At 27.4% G+C, this 14,713-nt stretch overlaps 1 long non-coding RNA gene across 1 annotated transcript; it reads left to right on the forward strand.

The window, feature by feature from the left end:
- The first annotated feature begins 6,577 nt into the window (after positions 1–6,577).
- LOC145950925 (uncharacterized) lies at positions 6,578–10,462 on the forward strand. The gene is made up of 3 exons (XR_014428754.1): positions 6,578–6,806; positions 7,572–7,676; positions 10,033–10,462. It is a non-coding gene; the product is annotated as an uncharacterized LOC145950925 (long non-coding RNA).
- The last annotated feature ends 4,251 nt before the right edge of the window (positions 10,463–14,713 follow it).

Here is a 14,713-nt window from a genome sequence, read left to right on the forward strand (position 1 = left end):
TTTTTTAGTCAGATGCTTTTAGTACTACTATTCATGTCATAAATATACTTCCTACACCTATCCTTGGACTAATATCTCCATATGAAGTTTTGTTTAAAAAATAGCCAAATTATTTATTGTTAAAACCATTTGGCTGTGCTTGCTATCCTCGCTTAAGATCTTTCAATAGTCATAAAATGGATTTCAAATCATCTTAGTGCATTTTTATTGGGTATAGCATGCAACATAAAGGATACAAATGTTTTACAAACACTAGCAAATTCATTATATCCAGGAATGTGCTCTTTGATGAAGACACATTTCCTGGTACATCTTATTTCAGCACTAACAACATTACAAGAATGTCAACACCTCAAATACCACAAGTAGTGCCAAGTATACATGTTTTGTCTTCTCAATTACTGGTATCACCTAATTCATCTAACATAGTTCCACCATCTTCTCAATCTTATGAGTCTTTTCAAAATTCCCAAACTACTTCTACTACTGATACTTCAAATGCTGACCCTATCACACCTTCTTCTCATTCCAATTCACCACCAACTAGCACAGAAATATCAGCTCAAACATAACCTGAAAACAAGAAACAAATCAACCTTTGACAAATCAACAACCTATGATCACTAGAGCTAAAGGTGGCATTTTCAAACCTAAAGCTCTCCTTGCTATCTGAACCAACAAATGTTGTCCAAGCCCTTGAAAACAAACATTGGAAACAAGCTATGCAAGATGAGTACAATGCCTTGATGAAAAATTATACATGGGATTTAGTCTTTTTACCACTAGGAAGAAAAGCAATAACTAGTAAATGGATATTCAAGAACAAGTATAAACAAGATGGTTCAATTCTTAGACACAAAGCTCGATTAATGGCCAGAGGTTTCAACTAATAGCAGGCGCTAGATTCTTTCCTCTCAAAGATCTTGGCAGACTTCACCATTTCCTAGGAATAGAAGTTAACTCAGATGGTGTAGGTGGCATTCATCTTTCTCAAACCAAGTATCTTACAAATATTCTTGACAAACTCAACATGTCTAATGCCAAGTCTATCAAAACCCTAATGGCACCTTCCTCAAAGCTAACAAATGACGGTAAAACAGTCTATCAAGATCTAAGTCTTTATAGGTCAGTAATGGGTGCTATGCAATACCTAACAATTACTAGACCCGACATTACTTACACAGTAAATAAGTTGTGTCAATTCATGCATAATCCTCTTGAAAGCCACTGGAAAGCAGCAAAGAGACTGCTTAGGTACCTCAAAGGTACTCTACAACATGGATTACACTACAAGAAATCAAGTGATACTGAAATACATGCTTACTATGATTCAGATTGGGCGAATGATCAAGAAGATATGAGATCAACATTAGAGAATTGTGTGTATCTAGGGTCCAATATAGTATCTTGGATGGAAAAGAAACAAAGATTTGTATCTAGGTCTAGCATAGAGGCATAATTAAGAAGTTTGGCAAGTTTGATTGCAGAAATTCAATACATTCAAGATCTTCTTTCAGAACTTCATATTAGTAGCAAAAAGCAACCTCTAATTTGGTGCGATAATTAATCAAGGGGCGGTTCTTCTATCTACCAACCTAGTTTTACTCACTAAAACTAAACATTTTGAATTATATTTGGGGTCTGTTAGAGAAAGAGTGGCTTGGGGACAAATTCAGGTCAAGCATATTCCAACAAGGTTTCAAGTTGTAGATCTATTGACTAAGGCTCTAAGTTCAACTATCTTCCTAGATCTATGAGAAAAACTCACTGTAGATAAACAATCCACACTAAGTTTGAAGGGGGATAAAAAGGATATCAAGTCAACATTCTATTGTAACCGCTATAGTTTGTTATCTCAATATGAATGAGTTGGCAATATAGTTGTTATTCTCTAAGTTAGTTTAATTGCCTTTTCTACTTGTATATAAATACTCTTGTATTGTGTTTCTTCTAATAATATAGATTCATATTTTAGATTCAATCATTTCTCTTCTTTGGTTATTCTCACAACATCTACAAAAGTTTTTCTGAAAGAGAACGTGTAAAGATGATAGGGAAGAAAATTTTTACACAAAGATTTATATTGACTCACTCTTCAATACGAGTTGTATCTAATACCTACAACAAAAAGGAGCTCCACTATAACACAATCTATTAAAATCAAGTTTTTAGTCTCTTAAGACTATAAGAACGTTATCTTATCCCAAAGATTACTTAACCCAAAGATTTTTCATAGTCTCTTCAGGCTCTACACTTGTAATCTCTACCTAAGATTACTCACAAGAAGTGCATAAAAGACACTCATTGAAGTGTGCTTACAAAATTTAAGAACAAATATATCACTTTGATTATATATATATATATATATATATATATATATATATATATAATTGTGTAAGTAGAGATTATCTAATAAAAACTTTTTGAAAAATTCACTTTTATAAAACTAGATGAAAAATTTGAGCCCAAAATCTTGTTTGGTCTTCTCTATAACTTTGTTTGGTTTGTGAAAGAAACATAAAAGAAAGAAAGTGAAAGGAATGCAAATGAGAGGGAAAAAAAATGTAATGATTATTTAGTTGTTTTGTAGAAGAGAAAAGAGAAGAAAAGAAAAGAAAGAATTATATCAAAGAAATGAAATAATTATCATCTAATAAAGAGAGACATAATCAAGATAAAAGAAATATAAAAATATATATATATTATACCAAATAAATTTAAAATGTTAATTTTATCTATTAAATAAATAAAAATAAAAGTATGAGGAAATATAATAAAAATAAAAAATACGTTAACAAGCAAAAATAATTAAAAAATCAAAATAATGTTAAATATAAACTTTAAATGTTAATAAATTTTTAAAGTACGTATTTTATTCTTTAAAATAAACATAATAATGTTTATCAAAATAATTTTTTTTAAATGTGTTTTCTTTCTCTTCTTTTCTTTTTCATTACCTTGCTTTCATTCCAAACAAAGTTAAGTTTTCATTATATAGGATGTCGTGAAGAGATTCATTTAGACAAAAGATACTTCCTGTTTGTAATTGCATCAAATACATGGCTTAGATCTTCATATAACTTTGATGAGAGAAAGACTGACTTGTGCAATAAAATGATAATTTTATACCTATAAGGTATTCTCTCTCTTAACATCTAGAAAACATGTCTATGTTTTTCTTTCTTTTTGGCTTGCTATCCTTTGTTATGACAGGTATGTATTTATTTATTTCTTTTATCTTTGAGCTTTGAAGATATGAATTGTCAACTTTAACCTATGTATAAATAAATGTATGAGCAGGTATTGAATGCAAATATGCGAATACTTATTAAAAATTACATTTGATTGATTTTTCTTAAAAGATTTCTTTAACATAATTTTTTTTTTTGCTTTTGGTTCGTTTGAATAAATTTCTCCACAAACACTTATAGAAAAGAAAAATAGAAAGAAAAATAATTTTTATTATAAGTTAAAATTTTCATGTATAAGTTAAAAAATGATTTTAAAAAAGTTGATATAGGAGAAAATTTTTACAAATCAGTGTACGAATAAATTAATTTTAATTTATTAAAAAATTTATTTCATTTTTTTTTCATATTTATCTCTTTTAAAAATGATTTTGGAGAAATTTATTCAAACAAACTCTTTGCCTAAAATATAAAGCGTTATGCTTATAAGAAAAAAATTTCCTTATTTTAAATATATAACCATTAAAAGAATTGTGATTCGTGAAACACTTTATTTTAATAAACACTTGACAATGGATGGTTGACTTATTAGAGTATGAGGTATTATGTGACTGGATGCTTACGTTATTTTGTTCCAAATATATGTCCAAATTGTCTCTTAAATAGGATCAAGACTTCATGGATTTTCAAAAGCATTTTCATAGCTAAAAAGATATACTATTCAAGATTTTAATAAGCTTTGTTATCATCAAACCTTTTTTAACTAACGCATCTCATACAACAAAGTTATATCACATGTTTAAATTTTTACCATAAATATTTATAATAATAACATCACAACCTATAAACATTCTCATGATCATTTAACCTTTAATAACATTCATTATTTTATTATCTTTCCCCCCCTTCTTTTATGTCTTATTGGAAAAATTAAGTTTATAATCTCAAGGAACATTTCCTCTTACTTTTTCCAAACACTACTCCTTCGGGATCAAAGGGTTCTGAACATATAAAAATTTACTTAAAATCAGGTTATAATTGAAATTTTTACATACTTTTATATAATATAATCTGCTAGGTTAAAGTAGTATAGAGGTCCAATATGCTCAAATATTGTGAAAAATAATCTATTTTGCAGAAAATTTTATATATTCCGTTCTCACTAGTGAATAGTATCTTCCTTAAACTACTACATATATAATCACCCTCAAAACTAGTACATAACTAGTGAAACCTCGTCATATATATTAAATGATCGCGTTCACATTACTTAGCTATATACAACATAAAATATGAGAAGCAGGCAACGATGGGTTTGAAAGGTATAAACACGTCCTTAACCAATGAACGACATTCTTTCGTAAATAATTTAAGTAAATATGTTGATATGAATTGAAACTAGTGATTTAAAACCCGGATCGAACCGGCCGGTCGGACCGGTGATCCAGCTGGTCCGAATCTTAAGTTGGATTGGTTATGCAGTCGATCCGTTTCAAACCGGATTGAACTGGTCAATTTTCCGGTTCAACCGGTGAGTCAAACCGGTTCAACTACCTTTTTTTCTTATTTTCTTTTTTAAATTTTAAGAGACCATAAACCACAAAAATAATAATGAAAATTAAATCTCTTAATGGAAGAGCAAAGAGTCTTATTAAATATAATAACGACTACTTGTTCTAATGTATTTGTTTGTAATATATACAACTTAAATAACTTTATAGTATATTATTAATTTTAAATTATATATTTAATAATACAATATCTATGTAGATATTACATATACTATTTTGTGATATCAATTGCAACATATTATATATATACATATTATTTATATTTTTAATTTGTATTAATATACAGTTTAACATGCAATTTTTTATGTATTTTTTTTTTATAAAATAAAATTAAAAATAATTTTAAATAAGATAGAAAAATTGAAATTTAAAATAGATATGAATTTATTAAAATTTATAAGTATAAAATATATTTAATATAAATATTTTTTAATAAAAATAAATAAAAATTGAGTCATACGGTTCAATTAGTGACTCACCGGTTCAACCTTTGACCTACTAACCTAGTACCTTAACCGATTCGATGACCGGTCCAATTTTTAAAACTATGATTCAAACATGAGAAAGGAATGAAAATTGACTCATTAATTAATACAATAATAAATAATAAAAATAAATAGAGAGAGAGATTGTTACCAACAATCCATTTAATTAAGATATATTTGTTTATCATCTGGAAACTCCGTTTTTATATCCATTTGAAAAATTTTCAGTCAACCAATAAATTGCATTCCATTCTTGGTCAAAGTCTAGAACTTATTAATTAGTATTAAAATTAGTATTAAATTGCTAGTGAGTATTGACACGGCTTCCCATGTTGTTAAAAGTTAAAAATTGCATTGAATGACTCGGTCTCAACTCTCAAGTCAATTAGCGTCAGGTTACATAATTAAATTTTGAATCATTTTATTTTAATAAGTAATGTTTTGAAAATCGCACTTCTCATCGAATTGGTGGAGCTATTAAGTCAATAGGTTAAAAATTGAACTAATGTATTATTAATTGAACTGTAGGATATAATTTTTATTAAATTGTTTAAAAAATATTTATGCCATGTATATATATTATTTATTAAATTGTTAAAATTTATACTATATCATAGAGAAATGCTAAAAAAAATGTAATTAATATTATACTAACAAAACAACTAAAATTTTATTGATTGATTGAAATGTATATATTAATACATTAATATATATATATATATATAAATAATTTTTAATTAAAAATATATTATATAAATTATTTAAGTCAATCATACTAAAAATAAAATATGTTAATTTAGTGATCACTAGGATACTAAATATTCACATTTACTTAGATAGTGGTCACTAGTTGAAAGATATAAATAGTTTATAATTAATAATTTAATATTATTTAAATATTTATTTATCTATTTATCTATATATATAACACACATATATATATATATATATAAAGACTTCAACACGATTTAAAAAAAAAAAATCTCACAAAATTTGCCTTAGATTTCAATTATAGTTGAGTTGGTCCTGTATATGTGTGGGAGAGGGTGTGTGATGTTTGATCATACACAAATGAACTTAGGTGCATGGTTTTGTAGTGAATTAGTTTTGAGAAAAGTATTTAAAAAAATTCAAAAGTTAATTATTCCATTAAAATAATAAATTGGCACCAAGATTAATTCACACTGGTCAGTAATGATCCGCGGCAAAGTTAAAAATGTGAACGAGGCTAATCACTTCAAAACCATAATGTAAACTTCCAATTAAAATACGATGCAAAACGACAAAATGAAGGTTCAAACAAGACAGACACTAATAGAGGACCCAAACTATTAGTATTCTTACTAATACCTCTTGGCTCTTGCATTCTATCATCGACCTCTATAAATTTCACTTTCACTTCTGTTCACAATCACAATTCGCAACAAGTAATCAGAATCTCAGAACAACCACAAAAGAAATTCAAATTTGTGTTTGTAATTAATGGCTTCTCAACGGTGTGTCAACGCGTTTGTATTCCTTCTTTCCTTACTGTTGCTGCAAATCCAACCTTCTGTCGAAAGGTACAATTAATCTTGTTCATAATTAATCATCAAAATAACTTTGTGTATCAATATTGATTGTTACTTGTTATCACTGCCTTCTGAAAGTTGTACATAAATTTCACCAAATATTTCTTTCTAGGGCGATTTTTGTTGGTGAATTTTTCTGACGATATACCTTTTTCTTCTTTAATACGGGTGTGCCCTATAATATTTTGAGATTAATGGTTGTATATATTTTCACACTAAAATAATTTACACTCTATATCCATAAAAATTTATCATTAATATAACTTTTAAGATAATTAATATTCTAATGATGATTTACTTTTATTATGTTGTTATTGGAAATAACTCAAACATTAATTTTATTTAATTCATTATGTATCTAAGGTGATGTTAATATTTAAATAATTCTTATATTAACTTTATTCAATTGAGTAATTATTTTTTCCATTAGTAATTTTATTTAATTTTGAATAATTTATAATTAGTTTTAAAAATGTATAATTAAAACAAAAATCAAATGTTAAGACATCTAGACTTCAGATCAAAGGTCTCACTGCTCAATATATAACTTGAGAATAGACTAAAACTAAACATTAATTATTGGTACAACACTCCACGATGAATTGTAACTTCCATGATTCAATAAGTTAATTTTTTTGGAAGTATTTACAGAAAGAAATATTAATAATACCTTTTTTTTTATTTTTTATTTTGCGGTTCTTCGTTCATAACATTATGATATTTTATTGACTGTTAATTTGATATTCATGGATACAGGACTCGGAGTGATCCTCACAAATCCCCAGCACCACCTCCAATTATTACTAATAAAATTAGTACTAATGAAAACAAGATAAAAATGTCTGATCCTGAAGTACAAGGGTACGTTCTAAATAAATAACATAATATTAAATTATTAATGAAATTCACCTTATTATGTATTCATTCATGTTTATCTTTAATTGTTTTCTATTTTTATATGCATATATTGTTTGTATGCGTAAATTAATATTTATATATTTAATTAATAAATAATCTCTGTTAAGAATTAGATTGTTCATTTTTAATGGGTTACTTCTTTCATTTTTTCTTTTCTTCTATATTTATAAGACTCAAATTTAAAGATATTTTTTTCTTAAGAATCTCAGGTAATTATATTTTGTTTCACTCTGAGCAAAGATATGCGTTAGTTAATTATATTTTGTTTATTTCATTAAAAGAATTTTTTGAAATTACTTAGCAGAATTAACTAATTTTGACCTTATGAATTTAATTTATTTTTTGTTCTTAATTTGTTATTCTAGAAGGATTCTCTTAAGATATCTATACTTCTAAATTCATCGATTTAGTAATATTAGGTGTCTCCCAATTCTTCCCCTTTTATGCATAAAAATAAATCAAAATTTCCTTTACTATGTAAATTGAATAAAAACAAATAATGTAAAACAATTGAGTTTCTATGTAACAAGTCACATTTGAAATTAAATGCAGTATATTTCTTTTTTTGTTTTCTATTGAATGATTAGTACATTATATTGTGACATATTCATAAATAAATAATTTTCTTTTTATAGTTTTTTATTTATCACACACACACCCACGCTCTATATATATATTGAAAAATCATGATCCATTGACACCAAATATTCACTAGTGCAAATAGAGGCTTTTACGTCACCTAAATGACATCGGAAAACGGCACTACCGACGTTATAAAAATGCGGTGGCATGCACCGTAATTTTAGTAGATTATTTACGTCGGTCTTAATTGGGTCCGACGTAAATTTTAACATTTACGTCGGCTAAGCATTGTGTTCGACGTAGATGTTAAAATTTACGTCGGACCCAATTAGGGTCGACGTAAATAAGCTGTTAAATGGTGCCCGTGCTCAACGTAAGTTTCAAAATCCCCAATTAGCTAAATTTCAAAATTTCATCCCGCGCCTCCTTCTTCTAGTTTTCCTTCTCCCACGCTTCCTCCTTCTTCTTTTTTTCTTCCTTCTCCCGCGCCTCCTACTTCTTCTATGAGGTACCATCTTCAAGTTTGTGTTTTTCTGTTTCTGGGCTTTTCTATGAGGTTCTATGACGTAAATGATGTTTTTTTCATCTGTTTGTTTCGAGTTTTTGAAGCTGGAGAAGGAGAAGGAAGTGACCAAGTCTACCTGAGAACGCGCTCCTGGGTCTCTCAAGCAGAACGGCCCGTTCTGCTGCACTTGTTTTCTTTTTTTTTTTTTATAAATTTTTTATGACTTTTTACGTCGGACCTTCGCATGTCCGACGTAAATTTGCGTCGGTTTTCGCGCTCCGACGTAAATTTACGTCTCCCACTTCTACGTCGGACATTTTTCTGACGTAAAAACCCCTAAACTAACCGACGTAAAATGTGTATTATGTACTAGTGATTATAAGTATAAAAACTTAATATCAAATCTTATTTATTTAATAACTTTTAATATATTGTAAATGTATTCAATTTAATTATTAAATTATGTGATATATATTTATGATCTTGTATATCAAATTTTACATTATTTCAAAATTATTTAATAAATTATTATATTATTTTATTTTAACGTATAATATGATATTTAAATTTTGTATAAATATCAATTTTTAGATGACATATTTAAAAAAATTTAAATTATTTAAAATTTAAAATACATAATCTTGAATAATACCACCTAATTAAATAGTTATATCAATTAAATTTATATAATAAAGATTATTAAAAATATTTAAATTTACATTTTATGTCACCGGACCCTATTAATATTTATGAAATGATCACCCCCACCACCTGGTTCAGTTGATACTAATGAAAACAAGACAAAAATTTCTGATACAGAAGTAGAGAGGTAAACTGCGGATAAATAACTCTAATATTTACCCCTTTTTTTATTTATTAATTTATATTATTTATTTATTTATTTTCTGTTACTTTGCACCATATTATTGGTATGCGTAAATTAGTATTTATATGTTTTATTTATAAGTAATCTTTGTTATATAACTTGATTAAGCATTTTCAATGAATTTTCTCCTTTAATTACTTTTAATTTAATCATAAGACTCAAATCCAATAATTTTCTTTAAAGATTTTATCCTAGTTCTAGTAAGACAACAGACATGTAGAATTTGTTTTTTTTTTTTTGTTAATGAGAATTTATTTTTAAATTATTTTTAAATTATTTAGTAGAATTAATTAATTTTGGTAATGGGTTTAATATGAATTATGCAGGACTCAAGCAAATTTTCCTCATTTTCTAGAAATGGTCACATCGACCAACGACCCAGTTCCTAACAATGAGACACCACTACACGATGAACTATAGCTTCCATGATTGATTATGTTACAATGCAGTCCAACAAGAATGATATTCAACAAAGTTAGTTATATCATAGCTAAGACTTGTTTTGTTTAGCATAGGCGATGACCTCAAATCCTAGTAATAAAAATAAGTGCTTGAACCATTTTATATAGGAAACTTTTCACCATTGCTTTTTTTTTTTTTTTTTTTCTCTCTTTAGTGTTCCCTTGTAGGGTGAGACTCGTGAGAGTGGACTGTGAGATACTTATTTTTGGATGTTCTGTATTGAAGAATCAGTCTAGTAATTGATGAGAAACTTATTGGATATTATGATATATATTTAATCTTCTTTTATTCTTCGATTTTGGGCTAATGATTTAATTTTCCGTCTTAAATCTTTTTTGGTGATTGATGCTTAACGATGTAATATTTGTTACTAAAAACTACTTTAACATATAATATAAATATAATATATGTTGATATATTATTAAAATATTATAGTTACATGACAAAATATTTTATTAAATCTTGTTTAAAATTAATACTAAAACTATGTGTAATAATATGTCAAATAAATTTATATATATATATATATTATATTTATAGTGATATTTTTTATATATTACTATATATAACATTTCTTATAATAAGTGTTTTATTTATAATTGTTTGATTATATATGATTGAGGGTGAAATTATTGTACAATTGGAACTTAAGTAGGAATTAAGGATTTGAGATATATATGTGCATAGTCTTCAAGAATAGGAGAATGTTATTATGTGCGTCAATCCTTGTTAATCTTTAACTTGATTCTTGTGTGTTAAGTAACTATGTTGAAGTAATTAAGGTTCTTATCACTTGTAAAAATGCACATTTGACGACGTGAATCTACATCAATTATGGAGGAATCAATGTATAATAGATGAAAATGTCAACCATTATTATATTAGTTAAAATTGAACCAATGTAGCACAATTACATCATTTATAAGAAATATCATGTAGAATATGATATATTATATCGATTAAAATTTTAATCAATGTAATATAGTGTTTTACAACACTAATTAACAAAGTCATTTTCTTCTCCTCATTCGGTATTTCATTTCTCTTTGAATCCTCTAGCATTTTTCTCCTCCATCTATGTAACATTATGTTTGCTTTTTATGAGTGCTTTAAATATTTATATTTACTTAATAACATAGGGAATTTGTTATTTAAATTATTATGTTTTATGATATGTTGTACTAAAATAAGTTTTACTATGTGGAAGTGATTTTGGTGGCTGAATTAGTAGGATTGTTTTAGTTTGGAGAGGGAAGATGTTAGAAATAGAAAGGGGAAAATGGAGAGGTCAACACAAGAGTATAAAGAGAAATAATTCTCAAAAAATCAAAAGAACATTCCCACAAGTCTTCTTACTCGCTCTTCCCTTCCCCACCCCACCCCACCTCACCTCCTTTCTCTATCTCTCAACCTTCACAACTCTCACCTTCCATCATTGTAGAGAGAGAGAGAGAGAGGTTTGGAGCAGTGAAAACCTTTCCCAAGCTATGCACACTCTTCACTTGTTCTCCCTCCCCTATGCATAATTGAACCAAGTTGTTCCAAGTAGCAAAAGAGTGTCTATGGTAGTTGAAAGCTCTTTATTATCGCTTAAGTTTCTAATTATAATTTATTTACTTTCTCAATATATTTTAAATTTGATAATTTTAATCTTTATTAAATTTTAATTATCATTATTTATTAGAGCTATGGATGTTATTAGGTTCAGGGGGCTTCCATCGATATTTTGGAGGAAGTTTGAATATTTTATGGTAAAGGTAGTTTAATTTTCAAGCTAACATCTCATTGTTTATATGCAGTTTGTAGTGTTCACAACAATCGAGTAATCATGAGTGTTGATATCATGTGATGAAATACATGTTCACAATTATCTCTAATCATGCATAGAAGATAATATATATGAAAATCAACTTACTCTAATTGTCATATTAGTGTTGATTGATCAAGTAGTATTTAATTTATCTCCAATCTGAATTTCTAGATATTTAACAACCTCACTCTATTAAACAATGAGGAGTTGGACGACATCCACATTTGATGTCGACTATTGTCACACCCAACGTAGAAAGTACCCTTTCTATGTTGGTTATTGTCAAAACTTAAATAGAAATTAAAGTAGGTATCGTCAAAGGTGTCAAAATATAATCTTTGACACCTATATCATGATAGGTGCTAACACCTGATATAGAAAAGTTACTTCCTATGTTAGGTGTTTAACCAACATAGAAAGTGGAGGCTTTCAATGTTGCTTAGATCTATGTCGATTCTAGAGTTGACATAGAATGTCTCATCAACAATAGTGAGATGGTGACATAGAATGTATCAAAAGCACATATGATTTATTTTACTTGTTTATTTTAGGTGTTTGATAACACAACATGAATATGATTAAAAATGTAGTACCTTCATCCATCTCTTAGATGCAAAATTCCTTGTGTTTTACTTAGTAAAAATCAATTTATGAAACTCATTGCTTTATTGTCTTCAAAACTTGGAGTGTTTGACGTTGAGAAACATCTTTAGTTCGACAAATACAATTGTATAAGAGTCATGTAATAAGTGATGCAATCAATTAGAATAACAATATATTTTCAAAAAATTTGCTCATCAAACCACCCATACATATTGCAATAAATTAATTTTTTTCTATAATAGATGAAAGCCTCGAATCACTTTATTTTCACAAGTAAATAAGTCTTGTTGCAATCAATTAAAATATTTATAATCGATTAAACTAAAGAAAACATATTGTTTACATACACCCATTTTGTAACACTTTAAATTTTCTAAACTATTAAAAGTGATGTTTTAATTAATAAAAAGGTTTTATAAAATATTTTAAAGATTTTTAATAATTATGAGGGTTTTTAATTAATAAAATAAATTTTAAGAAATTATTTTGTTATAGAAAATATTTGGAGAAAATATATGTTTTGATTAATTATGTAATTAAATATATTTTGTAAAAAAAATTATATTGTGAGATATTTAATTATCTTTTGTTTTGTTTTAAAAATAAATGAGGGAAAGAGCAATACGTTTTTATAACAAGTTACGCTTTTAGTATTTCACATTTACATTTCCCTCATGTTTATATACTCTTCTCTCTAGAATAGAAAAAATGTTTGGAGAACATGAAGGAAATCATCTTGAAGCTTTGCAATTGTCATCAAATGCTCATCTAGGTAAGAGGGATGTGAGTAGTCTTGCTTTGGGCATGAGAATATATGTTGAGTAGTCAAATTGACCCCAATTTCTTTTTTTATTGTATGCGTGATATGAGGGATCAATCCTAGTTTTTGACCATAACTTATGTTTCTACTTCCCATATGATTCTTCAGTATTCAAATTGATGTTATCAATGTATAAGCATGCTCAATTATATTGTGTATATAAATTAATCTTGTGATTCTTGAATTGTCCATGAGTTCCTTTAGGAACCTTAAGGAACATATGGTTATTATGGGATAATTGAGATGAGCATGTGGGGATGTAAAATTGATATTAGATTTTAAGTAATTAATTGAAGGTATAATAAAATAGTATTAAGCTTTAATCGTAATTTTTAGTGATTGGTTTGGAGTTTTAGGTTCCTAACGTGTGATTTTTGCAAATCCCGCAAGTCTCTTACAAATTGATATCACATTGAGTGTCAAATGGGCAGCACTAGGCACCATTTATCAATTTTCTATATAGTTTCATGTTGGGTGTGACCTCAGCCACATTGGGTGCTTGCAATGGGCGCAAAAGATGTTAGGCCATGCATGATAATGTCAAAATTAGTTTTTATGATCTACATATGAATTGTAACCTTGGATGTCAGCTTTCAAATGCTTTTGGTATCACCAAAAAAAAAGTTTTGGAACTTATGTTATGATCAAATTAGTGAACGAAAGTCAAGTTATCAAATTTGGGCTTAAAAATTACGATTTTGTAATTTTTAGAAATAATATATGACATAATTAACTCTTGAGGTTAACATAGAAGTTGTAAATAATTGTCTTAGATTTCTATAAATATTATGATCAACTTGATGTCATGTATATAGCTTTAGATATCATGTTTGGACCACACAAGGTCAAAGAGAATTAAGTTATGAAAATGTAGTTTGTGAATGGTGATGAAATGGCCTTATCCTTTAAGTGTTTGACCTTATGAATAGTTAATGTTTAGAATAGAGAAATCATGAGAGAGAAAAATTATGAATAAGTTATGATGTGAGTTAATTATTAATAACTTGAGGTGTTTTGGTGATAGTGAAGCCTAAGAATTTAATGTGTGGTATTAATAACGTTGCTAGACTAGTTAAGTTATCACTACAAGAAAAATGTTAATTTTCAACGAAAATTTATGACGGATTTTATTTTTTCTGACGGATTAAATCCGTCAAAAATAATTTAATCCGTTGGAAATTTTTGTCGAAAATATCTGTCGAAAAATTCCGTTGGAAATATCTGTTGAAAATTTCCGACAGAATTTTCTGTCAGAAATTTTTGATAATTTTTTTTTTAATTGTAATAAATTTATTAATGTAACAGTCCTCAT

The sequence above is a fragment of the Cajanus cajan genome, chromosome 8, assembly GCF_000230855.2.
Source record: "Cajanus cajan strain Asha chromosome 8, NIPB_CcT2T_4, whole genome shotgun sequence".
NCBI classification, from domain to species: Eukaryota; Viridiplantae; Streptophyta; class Magnoliopsida; order Fabales; family Fabaceae; genus Cajanus; species Cajanus cajan.